This window comes from Quercus lobata, chromosome 11, assembly GCF_001633185.2.
Source record: "Quercus lobata isolate SW786 chromosome 11, ValleyOak3.0 Primary Assembly, whole genome shotgun sequence".
NCBI lineage: Eukaryota > Viridiplantae > Streptophyta > Magnoliopsida > Fagales > Fagaceae > Quercus > Quercus lobata.
Genome location: NC_044914.1, coordinates 40862057 through 40872335, shown reverse-complemented (window position 1 = coordinate 40872335; position 10279 = coordinate 40862057). Strand labels below are relative to the sequence as shown.

The following is a 10279-nucleotide window of genomic DNA, read 5'->3' as shown; positions in this document are numbered from 1 at the left end:
TTTTCTGTGGATGCAATTGTAACAGGTATAGTTAGTAATATTCTGAAAGCAATACATGCATTTGGAAAAGATTCTAGCCTCTTTATATAATTTAGTACATTAATTGGAGAGTTTTCATTTATTTGCAAAACTTCTTTTAAAACTTTTAGTTCTAACAATAAATCTAAGCCATCAATATCAGAATAAGTTTCATGTGTGAGAAAACATTCAAAATTAAGACAATTGTTTTTCAAACTATCATCATCTAGTGATATTAGTTTTTCAAAATTAAATAAAAAACCAAAAATATTTTCATATATTTGAAATTGTTCAAACTTACTTTCAATTAAAGAAATAGCTTAATTTACTATATATAAAAAATAATTAATTCTAAAATATTCTTCAACGGATTGTGTTGTCTTATTGGACCATTTTCTTCTAATAAATTTCTTAATTTTATATCGATAGTTTTCCATTGACCTGGATCAAAAATATTTGTAGGAATATAATTAGGTTGATTATTAATATTTTCACTTTCTTCTAAATTATTTTGAGCTTCATTATCAAGAATGGTTACATTACATGTTTGAACATTATCATGACCACCTTTGTTATTATCATTTTGTTGTATATTTTCATTATCTTCTAACACTTTTTGATGAGTTTCTTGTTCATTTATGAAACCTTCGCTCAAATTTTTTGCAAGATTTTGTTTTTTACTAGTAATAAATTTGTCCATAGCTCCCATTTGAGATTCAATTAGTTCTTCTCTTTGTCTTCTTCTTTTTTAATTTTTTTGTTTTTTTTTTATTTTTTTTGTTTTTCATATCTAGATGGATATTTTCTAGTAGACATTTGTAATTAAAAAATATTTATGAATAAATGAAACACAATCTATAATTAAAAAAAAAAATTATAATTTGACTAGAATTATATAAATTTAATGTATAAAATAATAGAACCTGGTTTATCAAAAGTACAATTGCAGCTTTACTTAATATAATCACTTTACACTTTAAACCTACACAAATAAATTAAAAATAATATTAATACAAAGTAAATTATTCTAAATTTATAATTTTGTTATCAATACTCTTTTTTGTGTAGGATTGTAGCAGTAAACCTTTTTTTTTTAGCAAAACGTGTAGGACTAAACTTGATCCACTAAGACCAGCCAACTATCCATCCATACCATTAAATCTGATTTTTTTAAAAAAATTTAAAAAAAAAAATTGTGTAGGACTAGGATCCATGCTTTAAGTCGGTTCCATTCCATAGTCTTCTAGAAAATACTAAACTTGATCCATCGAGGACCAGCCCACTATCCATCCATACTAGTAAATCTGAATTAAAAAAAAAAAAAAAAAATCCATGTAGGACTAGGATCAATTCTTTAAGTGGGTTCCATTTCATAGTCTTCTAGAAAATACTAAAGAAATCAAGATTTAAGAGTAAAAACAAAAAAGAGTAAAGATTACAATAAAAGTTAAGCCAAAAAGGGGAATGAAAACCCAACAACAAATATAATTCCATGAAGAAGACCAAAGAGGCAAAGAGAGGAGAAAACAAAAAACGAACTTGAAATGAAGATCTATTAACACACCAAGTCTTTTTGGAATCAAGATGGAGAGAGTGAGTGTTTTTTTCTTCTTCCTTTTTTCTGCCTTTTGTTATCTTTACTTCTGCATTTTGTTACTTGTATATTGAGAAAATTAGTGTCTCTCTTTCTCTCCCTCTTTACATTTCAAGTAATAAACATGAGTTTTCTTAATGAAATGTGGTACAAAGGTTTGATCTAGAGGATACTTGAATGTGGTGATTTTTTTTTTTTTTTTGGTTGAGAAAACTAACAATTTGGTGATTTGATTAGACTTTGTGCCCGTTTGGATTCAACTGAATCCTGCGTCCACGTTTTATGTTTTCCAGTTTTTTTTTTTTCCTGCGTGTGAACAGTAACCTCACATGGGTTCATTATACAGAGACAAAAATTACTGTTCAAGCAATGTTTATCACTGTTCACAACACTGTTCACGTACTAAAAAATATTAAAAATGGGTTTCACAGTACTATTCACACATTTAAAAATTATTTTGCTACAATGTTTTCAGTTTTCAGTTTCAGTAACAATAAGTTCAATCCAAACGGACCCTCTATGTTATTTCAGCTTTTTTGCTTTGTGAGAAATGGTTAGAAATAACTTATTTCTTCTCAATTTTCAATTAGGGACTTAAACAAATTGGGCAGGGCCTAAAATCTTTTGAGCGGGCCTTACCTCTTTTTTTTTTCTTTTTTTTTTTTAAATTTTTAATTTTAGATGAGAAAGCAACATTATATAATATTTTGGTACTATTGGGGCCCCTCTTACAAGTGGGGGCCTTAGGTAGTGGCCTAAATGGTCTATAGGTTCAGCCAGCCCTAAAAATGATTTAATTAATTTCATAATAAAGGTTACGTGGCAAGTTGTAATTGGTTTTTATATGGGCCAAAAACTCATATCACATTTTTACCTACTATTAACAACTTACCATCTAGATTTTGCTATGAAATTTTCGTGAAAGTGTTAGGTCAATAGCACTGCTTTTAAAATATTTAATTTTATAAGAAAAGAATGTTCAAATTTTTGCTGATTCATTAAAATAAAATAAAACCATCTCTTTAAAAAAAAAAAAAAAAAATTTCTAGAGCTGTCCCGCTAGCCGCTACCAACCTCCAACAATTTTATTTTACCAAAAAAAAAAAAAAAAAAAAAAGGAATTTTCATTATTGGAAACTTCAATTCAAAGTGCTCAATCAATACTCATTCTTTCTGTCATAAACTCAAGTTCATCCTCTATCTAAACAATTCCATGGTTTACATTCTTGGCGTGCTGTGCTAACTGATGGGCCATTGTATTCTTATTCGTCGTGTATGAGAAATCTCCACGATACTTTTACTGTTACAGATGTTTTTTCCACAGGCAGAAGCAAGAATTCGCTTTTGGGATTGAGAAAAAGTTTTTGTCGGAACATTCCTTCCCAATTTTGCAATCAAAGCATTGTTGAAACTGGCAGGGTCCCGGGGGGCCATGGCCCTCCTTAGTTTTGAAAATTTCTTCTAACTAGTCGCTAACCTGTGTGATGCACAGGATAGTTAAATAAAAAATATAAAAATTTATTTTTCTATTATAACTTGGCAATAAAAAAAATGCTATGGTGATAACTTCACGCAATGCTCAACTGCAATTAAATCTACCATTCACTACCAATATAATCTATGTTATCTTGCTCATTTGTTTGCATAACAAACAAGTTGTTTTCATCTTTTTAATAAAACAATCTATGATAGAGGAAAGAGATAAATTGTTCCATTGCAGGATGCATGATGAATGTCAACTTTCCCAACTTGTGTAGAATGATGTTCTCTTTCCTCTTCTTTTGCACTGCACTACATTTGATGGTGACCTGTTTCACAAAACTTTTTTTTTTTATTTTTTTATTTTTTTTTTAATAGTGAACATCCTAAAGTTGTTAACCAATACAGAAACTTGAATCCAATCGTATATACCAAGTGGGGTAAATGCCTCTATATCACCTAGAGCCCAATTGTTTTAAAGCATTTTGAATCACAAAAGCATCTGATGGCTAAAGTGCTTTTGCCAAAATGATCAAATAGTTCTAAGCAACAAACTTTTAATATGCAATCATAGTTCTTGTAAATCTGACAATTGTAGGTAAATGATACTGAATCAATGGATTATGGATCATCTTTGCATACAATCTATAATAAATAAACGACCCAAAAAAAAAAGGAAGAAAGAAAAGGGTTTAAATTAATCAATAAACAAATTAGGCTAACTAAGATGGAGAAACATGTTTCATAGAAAGAGAATCTTGTATTTGCTAATTAACCTTTCATGGTGCTACCTCAATACACAACAAAGATACGAAATTTTCATTGATCTAAATGCTCAAAGAAATATAGAGTTGAGAACTATGTGTCTCAAATTACTTCGTTTCTATAAGGTTTTGATCTTCACTACTTACATCAACAAAAGAATTGCTAAGAACCACGATTAAATTTTGGCTTCAAAAAGATTTATATGCTTATATAACAGTGGCTGTGAACATTAGAAAGTGCTGACCATTATAATGTGCATTCTTCTGCTTCCCTCTACTTCTCTAGTTCCATCAATAGACTCAATCTCTATTTCATGCAATTCAGCCTCAACATTGCAAAACATTACTGTGTTTGCCTATTTGTAAATGTTATTTGCAAGCATATAAATTTTCAACTTGTAGTATATTTATAAATGTTCTTCCTCTCTGACCATTTTTTATGTTCTCAATAATAATGTAATACTAAAATGGTTACTTTAATTTAACTAAAATTTTTCTCAAATTTGAATCACATACACAAACCAAAATTCAATAATACATATAATTATTGAAGAATACGGGTTATGGTTAATAAATGTAGGGAAATGTTTGTTTTAGTAACCTTTTCTATTAGGTGTCACATTGTTTGTCCCACAAACTGACACAATGACAAAAGCCAGACTCTTATCCAACCTATATGCACAAAAAATATAAGGTAAATATTCGATTTTCCTTGATATCTATTTTCTAGGGATTTTTGTCAACTTACTTAGTAAATCTGCGGTACATGATGAGAGGTATAAGTTCAGTAGAAGATTGTTCCTGAGGGTGTATTTGCCTTCTTTTGTAAGTGGGATTGTAGATGTCTTCGATTTTGCCCTCCTATCAACCTTAATCAAAACCAATAACCCAAATAATCAAGGGTGTTACTAGATGAGCAGATAACAGACCAAACAAATCAGCTTATATATCAATTATCAGTAACACACCCAAAATGATAAAAATCTAAATAGATTAAAATGTTAGATTGCAAAAGAGCTTAACTGTTTATTTTCAATTCAGTCAAAGAATTAGACAAACAAACAAAAAGAGAAGAAAGATATAATAACTGTTTCCAAAGCTTTGAGGGGCTTTAGCTAAGTCCTCATACTTATACTCCATCTCCACCTTTGCAATATCTTTTAAATTAAAGCATGGACACAATAAAAATGAGTGAAAAAGAACATAAATTTTTCTAAAAATTCAAAAATTTGGGAATTTAGATTTAGATTATGTAATAAGAATAAAACAGTATATTATGGGCAATTCATATTGGAGTGGAAGAGATTGTACCTGTCAAAGTCTCTATTTCAACACCTTTATAAAAAACATCCATTGGGTTTGAAGTTGATCCTTGGGAGCCTGACCAAACTCTATAGTATTGATTAAAATCTTATTACAATTCTAAATCTTCAAGCAATCATTATTACTTATACAATATCAATTAATCCAATACAGCAACTATTTTTAAGTATCTGTCTTCCTATTTTGAAGAATCTTTTAAACCTATTATTTGAATTATTTTTCCATGCAACAGCAAGAGTTTGAAAAAAGAATAAAAAATATTATAGTATGGAAGGGTAAAAGTTAAATGTAGAAAGCTTCGAGGAGAAAAAACTCATGATAGGGAACCATATAAAGCTCCTTTCTTAAAGATTGGATTATGGACACGATAGGACCAACAAATCTTTCCCATATAAATAAGACATGGGCAAATACACCATTCGGCAATGACACCACATCTTGCCTATTAACAAAAAAAGATGGAAAATCATAACCAAGAAATTGAGGACAAAGCCATGCTACTGCAATTAGCAACCCCCTCAATTGATATGAAAGAGAGAGCAATAATTTGATTATTAAAGAGAGAGCAATGCAACCAATAATTGAAATTAGCAAACTCTACTACCGGTTCCAAACCCATCAATCTATGCTAATCATTCAAAAGAAACACTCCCAAACGTAACCCTAAATCATACTTAATAGCCAAAAGCAATAGAACAAAATTAAAAACTTACTGGTAATGTTTTCGGAGAAGTTTTGGTCTGATTATAAAGTCCCTTAGATTTTTCTCTCCCTCTCTAACTCTCTCTGCCCCTTATTAATGCTCTCAATGAACAATAATAATGTAAGGCTCTTTTGGTTTTTTTTTTAAAAAAAACCACAAATTTACTCCAAATAAAGAGAATAGGTAAGGGGGAAAACCTAAAATTAAAATAAAAACATCACTCACCATTCTTTAAAATGCCAAGAGACGAAGCCCATGTAGAATTAACAATGAAACCTATTTATCTAATTTGTTAGCCATGCAAGAATTAGTATATAACACAAGGCACAGGTATTTTTATATATCTAAAAATTTGCAACTCAATATCCAAAGTTATATAGAGTGCGCTCCAGGCTGATAATCAATGTAAAAATAATGAATAAACTAATATAGTTTTCAATTTTCAGTTTTTAATTTATATTCTTTTTTCTATTATATTTCCACCAATTCCCTCTGTATTCAATCAAGCAATATAATAACCCAAAAAGATAGCAAGAAAAAGTGATATATAGTTCAAACGATTCCAAACTAAATATTTTATAATCTTCTACAATTCACATCCAGAATTCAAAGTAACTATCATGAAGAATAAACTTTATAATCTCACTTTCACAACTCCATAAATTTCATCCCTGCTTTCACACGCGTACATACATATATAGAAAATCCTATAATACTTCTACGTTTTTTGATGGTATAATTCTCACTATGATCATCGCCATCAATTTTCAAAGGTTTTAGTCTCTATCATGTCTTCCTGAATATAAATTAAAAGAAAATTAACGCAGTTGAGTGACTAAATCACAGAGACTAAAATATTTTTTTTCCATTTTCTCAGTGACCAAATAGATGATAATCAAATATAAGCAAATAGGGGAAAGAAAAACAGAGAATAAGCAAATGTGAAAAGTGCAACTCAGAAGAGATTTCTTTTATCTTCGTAGTAGCTTTCAAGAACTGTGAAAAGGTAAATTAAAAAAAAAATTAAGTTCCTTACTTGCTATTCACTTTCACCTTTTCTTATTTCTCAGCAAACAAACGGATTCCCTAGGTTCAACGAAGCCAACATCGAATTTGATAGCAAACTTGATCTTGGAAAATTTATAAACAAATTAGAATCTTTACTTTGATGAAATTTGGAACTCTAACTTCAAATTTTTACTCATCTGACATTGAAAGTTGCGAGAGACTTAGAGGGCGGCAATTCGTGGTGGTAGCAATCTGTGGTGGCGGCGGCAACGGTGGGAGAATCTGAGTTTTGGGTTTTGATTTTGGAGGAAGGAAAGGGTGAGTTTTAGGTTTAGGGGAAGGAGATGTTAGCGTGTGAGAAAGAGGAGAGAATTTTTAGTTTTTTGGTTTTAAAGAGGCATTGGGTTTTCTAACGTGTATTTGGTGGGCAAAAATTAGATTTCTTTTTAAATTAAATTTAAAAAATAGAAAAAAATTAAATTAAATGCTGACGTGGAAAATTGTGGGAGTTTCAAAAGTTTCGGTTTTATATATATATATATATATATATATATATATATATAGATAATAGTACTAAAATAAATAAAATATAAAAAATAAGAAGAATTTAATCAAGTGGCCCCCCTAATAAACAATTTTGCTAAAAAAAAAAACTCAAATCCCTTGACATAGTTAACAGATTCCTAGTATTACTTTCACAATATTTTTAAAATGATTTGACTAATTTTACAATAAAAGTTAAGTGACAAATTATAACTAGTTTTTAGATGATTCTACAACTCATATCACTTTTTTATTTACTATTAACAATTTACCATCTAAATTTCGTTATAAAATTTTGGTGAGAGTGTTATGTTAGTAGCACTGCTTGTAAAATATTTAATTTTATAGGAAAAAAATGTTCAAATTTTTGCTCATTCATTAAAATAAAATAAAATAAAATAAAACAATCTCTTAAAAAAAAATAAATAAATAAAAAATCCTGGAGCTGCCCTGCTCCCAACCTCCGACAGTTTTATTTTACCAGGGAAAAAAAAAAAGAATTTTCATTACTGTAAACTTCAAATTCAAAGTGCTCGGTCAATACTCATTCTTTCTTTCATAAACTCAAGTTCATCCTCTATCTGAACAATTCCATGGTTTACATTCTTGGCGTGTCTAACTGATGGGCCATGGGCCATGGACCATAGTATTCTTATTCGTCGTGTATGAGAAATGTCCATGATACTTTTACTGTTACAGATGTCTTTTCCACAGGCAGAAGCAAGAATTTACTTTTGGGATTGAGAAAAAGTTTCTGTCAGAACATTCCTTCCCAATTTTGCAATCAAAGTATTGTTGACGCTAGAGTCTGGCGGGGCCAAGGCTCCCTGAATTTTGAAAATTTCTTCTAATAATAGTACTAAATAAATATAATATAAAAAATAGGAAGAATTTTGCTATAAAAAAAAAAAAAAAAAAACTTAAATCCCTTGATATGGTCAGCAGATTCCTTGTCCTAATTAAATTAAGACTCCAAAAGCCAAATAAATACACACACAATTGCAATATCAAACTTCTCAAGACACGACCCAAACTTCCCAACCCCAAAGATACAAACTTCACAAGTCACAATCGTTTATTCCCAAAAATAAAATCTGAATATATCAACAAAAAAAATTTCTCTTACGCCGCCGGCTGCTACCGTGCAAGTGGGACCCTGACTCCGCCTCCACTGCCTTGATCTATCTCCGCTGTGGACTTGAGGTATGAGTTTTTAACTCTCTCTCAAAGTCTCTGTCTAATACATATGTTCTGCAACTACATATATTTAAAACAAGTTCAGCGGCAAAATTTGCTATTCAGACTGATTTTAGAAAAAAATTTGGTGAATAGTATGTACGTTAAACATTTTAGTTAATTAGACTGTTTTAAAAAAAAAAATGGAACAGTTTTTTCACACAGAACTCGAGTTTAGGAAACTCGAGTTATGTACAAATGAAACTCGAGTTTCTTAAACTCGATTTTTAAAAACAGTCCAACTAATTAAAATGTTTCATCGCATGCTACGTAGCAAAATTTTTTTCTAAAAAACTACTATTTGGCAAATTTTGCCCAAGTTCAGCCGTTCAACTTCCTTTTGATAGAAGAGTAGACTCAGTCGAGTATGTTTGTGTGGCAAAATTTGGTATTTAGACTGTTTTTAGAAATTTTTTTTGTGAATAGCACGCGCGTCAAACTATTTAGTTAGTTGGACTGATTTTGGAACTCGAGTTCGCCAAACTCGACTTTGGGCTGGAAAGTAAACACTATAGTGGCGTTTTTTTTTTTGCACCTATAGCAGCGTTTATAGAAAACGCCACTATAGGATACCTATAGTGGCGTTTTTGACAAACGCCACTAAAAAAAACGCCACTATAATTTAAATTTTGAGCTGGAACTCGAGTTTGCCAAACTCGAGTTCCAAAATTAGTCCATCTAACTAAATAGTTTGACGCACATGCTATTCACAAAAAAAATTTCTAAAAACAGTCTAAATACCAAATTTTGCCATGTTTGTGTGGTAAAGTTAAAACCATCTGTCCATGTCCAGATGTCTATCTGTTACTCTACTCTCTAGACTAGAGCCACTAGAGTAGGCTCATTTTTGTGGTTTCCAACTCAGCATTATTTGAGTCAACACACAAACCCAATAAGAAAAAGACTAAAGTACTTAAATTAAATTTATTATAATTTGATAGTAGTAGTTTGTTTAATTGATATTAGTGGCTTGGATAATTAAATTAAATTATCATTATAAACTTGTTTATTCTATCAATTGGAAATATTGAGATTATAAAATTTAATATTTAGGTTTTTATATTTTGCAATAATTTATGGGGGAAAAATTTACAATTGATGCAAAAATGACCTTTCATGTTGTTTGCTCAAATTTAGTTCAGAATCAATTATAAGTTATTTTAGTGTCAAGAAAGAGTTTTTAAGTTAAAGTTAATTTGTAAAATTAAAATTTTTTTAGTCGTTGTTTTATACATAAGAACTATATTGTGTTTACCTTGGCCCCCTTGTAAAAATTTCTTGGCTCCACCACTATTTAAAGAGAGAGAGAGAGGGGACTTGTGATGAAGAGCTCTAAAAACACAACACCAAATCATGTTAACCCAAAATAGTGTTATAAAAAAAAATACAATGATTCATCGACCTAAAGATGAGTTGTAAGAAAGAATAAAAAAATTATTCAAGTCATGCTATGTAATAGAATAATATCATATTCTTATATATATACTATCTCTTTAATACAATAGGATAACATTTGACAATCAATGAAAATAAAAAAGATAACAACTTAACTACACAAAACCTAATTGTTTCAACTCAAAGTATAGTTCTAAAAAATACAAAAATTCATCA

At 29.8% G+C, this 10279-nt stretch overlaps 1 long non-coding RNA gene across 2 annotated transcripts; it reads right to left on the bottom strand.

Moving 5' to 3' along the window:
- Window positions 1–2789: 2789 nt before the first annotated feature.
- LOC115967253 lies at window positions 2790–7234 on the bottom strand. 2 transcript variants are annotated; one of them, XR_004086411.1, is made up of 4 exons: window positions 6918–7234; window positions 5167–5246; window positions 4604–4724; window positions 2790–3089 (listed from the first exon to the last, which is right to left on the bottom strand). It is a non-coding gene; the product is annotated as an uncharacterized LOC115967253 (long non-coding RNA). The 2 variants fall into 2 exon arrangements; XR_004086412.1 differs by lacking the exon at window positions 2790–3089 and adding an exon at window positions 3283–3420.
- Window positions 7235–10279: the final 3045 nt, after the last annotated feature.